Raw genomic sequence first — 3,419 nt, 5'->3', positions numbered from 1 at the left:
CGGCCCTGTTTGCTACTTTTTAATTACTTTAAGTTTCGCCTTTCATTGCAAGAATAAAAGTTTTTTAATACAAATTTCGTAAACTGTTCGGTTCTTCAAGCCACAGAGATTGTTTTTGTTTATTAGAGGAAACAAATAGGATATCGAATTAGCTTGAAAACTCTTAAGGTGGATCACCACCCGGAAGTCAGTACATATTTTAGCTCATTGTCTTAACTACTGCGCAATGAGACGTTACATATTATAAATATTGTACGATAAGATAGAGTAATGTTTCAGCTACAGCACAAGACACTGATTCGTTTGGTTGCATCTTCCTGATATCGAAAAATGTAACAAATAATAGAAAATATTTGACTCGTTTTACAATAAGCACTTGCTGTTAGATCTTACTAGAAGTGCTCCATTTTATGAAATGTTTATTTGTATGTGTAAAGTATTTTAAAGTAACGATCTTCTCACAAAATAGATATATTGATTGACCGTTTTTCGTGTTATGTTTCATATTTTATTTAAATATTAATTTACATTTAAGGAAATATAATTTGAGACGAAACTTGCGGAGAACGCCATAATGCGGTATTGCCAAATTTGTGCGTTTATTGTAGTAGTCACAATAAGAAAATTCCTGGATTCTAGCGTTGCAGTTCGAGAAGCGGAATTGCGGTAAGGGTCGAAAACTAATTTCTCTAGGAAGTATCCACGCAGCATTCCATGATTACTTCCTTTATTATCTGGCATCAGTAAACACTCGACACTATCTGGCAACGCCACACTATTCAAGCACCATTTAGCATAGCACTGGGAACTTCTACTGATCCACCTTAATGCAATAATGATGATTCATGTGGGCGTACGGAGACATAAGAAGTGCGTGTAAAGGCTTATGACCTGCCGAAAGAAATACTGTATTACTGAACATTGGGACAATGGCAGTTTACACAAACACTACCAATCCACAATCCAACAATGGTGCATCCAGTTCCAGTGCCTCGGCTAGCTGCGACATCATCCATGATAACATTTCAATACAACTTCAACTAATAATATGGCTGTTGGCTTTCACAAATCAGATGAGTTGTTGATGGATTTTATTATAATTTAAAGTCACATATCTTCCTTTAGTCTTCAACGAACAAAATTCAACATTTCAAATTTTACTATAACTCACTTATATAATCCTACTCACAAAAAAGTGGTTTAAAATCTACAATGTGGGTTATAGGTTAGCAGTTAAAAATCTAGCCATTTTTGGGGTAAAAAAGCTTATTTCTGCAGACCATCTAGCCTATTTTCTTCAGAGGTTGTTGGTAACATTGGTAGCGGTTAAGTGCTGTAAAAGCAGTGGTTGAAATATTAAAGGCATGTGCTTGCTCCCTGTTCCCTAGTAATACATACTGTACTTCCAAATTTGAAAAACATGGAAAGGAAGATATATTCTTCTAATTTATTTAACTTATTAAGTTCATTTTCACTATTATTACTATAATATTAGTTACTATTCAAATGTAATGGCTGCCAACAAGTAGGACAAGACGATTACCCACCCCTGGATTTTAGAAGGGGGATTCATTTCTTCCAAACATGTCGAAGCAGATTTGGTTAGTCACATACACACACAAATATATATATATACAGGGTGCGAATTACCGGGGGGGATGAGGGGGATTTTCCCCCTCAATCACATTTTGTTCCCCCCAAAGAAAAATGAAATCTTTAAGTTTTACGTCCCACGGTTATGCCGGTTAGGCTAAAGGAGACGGTGATAATGAGAGATGAGTGAAATGGTGGAATGAAGAAAGTGGGAGGAAACGGGAGAACCCCGAGAAAACCCACGAGCACGGTGTTTGTCCACCACAAAGTCCACACGGCGCGAGCTGGGATCGAACCAGGAACCCCAAGCACCGGAGGTGAACGCTCTACCACTGAGCCACCGCGCCCCCCTCCCCCCAAAGAAGTCAGCTGAAGTATCCCCACCGGGGATGCTCGCTTTCCCCCTCAAACTATGCTTAGTATAACTCCAAATTTCACTGATTTTTGTTATTTCTTGTAAATGTAATCTTCTAGCTATATTTCGAAATGATCGATGTAAACTGTTTAGTTTTGGTCATTTCTACTTACAACCTAATTACCCACTATTTTCAACGTTGTTTAGTAGAACTATATTATTATGACTACGGTTGTTACTTGCAACTGTACCTTCGTACCCTTCAGTTTGTCATCGTTTGTGAATTTGAATGTACTAATTGCGTATAACAAAGCCACATATAGATTTATAAATGTTCTTAGCGGTTGGCCAAGAAGAAGTAAACAAATAGCTTCTTCTACCATACTTGGCGAAGTTCGGATATGTCATATTCATCCTCTATATTTGTATCGATTATCATCTTATTTTAATTTTTGTTATAACATGTTATTTCATTTTCCAGTGTACTCTTTGTTAGCACATGGTCTTCATTCCCTAGTAGGTTGTGTGTATGCAACTCAAAAGTTGCATTTAATTTGTGATAATTAGCATAGTAATCACTGCTTTTACAGTTTACAGAAATGAACTTTTGAAACTGTACTCAAAATCTGAGATATAGGTATTCTCTCGTAAATATATGTTAACGTACACGCTGGGGGATACGCTCCTAGTGAGCAGACATATTAATGAAGGTGATTTTTAGGTGAATAAGCGAATAATTCAAGATTTGTTTCAGCATTTGTTAATATGACTGGTTCTCCGTGTCATTGTCCGTGTCTGTATAACCATTTCAACTGGAGCGGGTTTTTTAAAAGTTAACCCTTCATTTTTTCATCTTTTCGCTGTACAGTTTGCCGTCCACGCAATTAATGTTGTCTGAAAACCTTCAGTGTAATGTTTTACTTTATTTGAATAATGTAGCCCATAGTGAATCAACTCATCTTCAACCTAACAGTAAAGTAATTTTTAAGTGTTGACTTTCTGTGCCCATCACGGAATCGATATTTGGAGAAAAAAAAGTCGTGATGAGCACAGTTTTAGCGGGAAGTAGAAGCACAAGCTCGAAATTTGAATTGAGATATTTTAAATATTTGGCCTTCGATTTGACCTTGATGTGAGAAATCGGGACCAGCAACAATCCATTTTTTATTTGATAGGCTAATATCTAGATTTTCTTACAAAAAAAAAAAAAAAAAAAAAAAAAGATATGTCCGGTTTAACTGATAATTTTAGTGGTTTTCACAAGACTGAAGTAGGTTTCTTTTCGCAACCTGTATGTATTAATGCAAAGTGGAAGCTTTCAATATGAGTGGAAAAATTAACATATGCTTGTGATCATGGCTATCGCTCGAGCCGAATTATTAACTAAATAAACCTTAGAGAGCTACGGGGACAAGAGTGAGTACAACATTAAAACACGTTCAGAAAGGTTTAGTGGGGTGTGTGTATGTCA

The sequence above is a fragment of the Thermobia domestica genome, chromosome 1, assembly GCF_964235325.1.
Source record: "Thermobia domestica chromosome 1, izTheDome1.hap1.1, whole genome shotgun sequence".
In the NCBI taxonomy this organism is placed as follows: Eukaryota; Metazoa; Arthropoda; class Insecta; order Zygentoma; family Lepismatidae; genus Thermobia; species Thermobia domestica.
The sequence above is the reverse complement of the archived record's forward strand: the minus strand, read 5'-3'. Positions refer to the sequence as shown.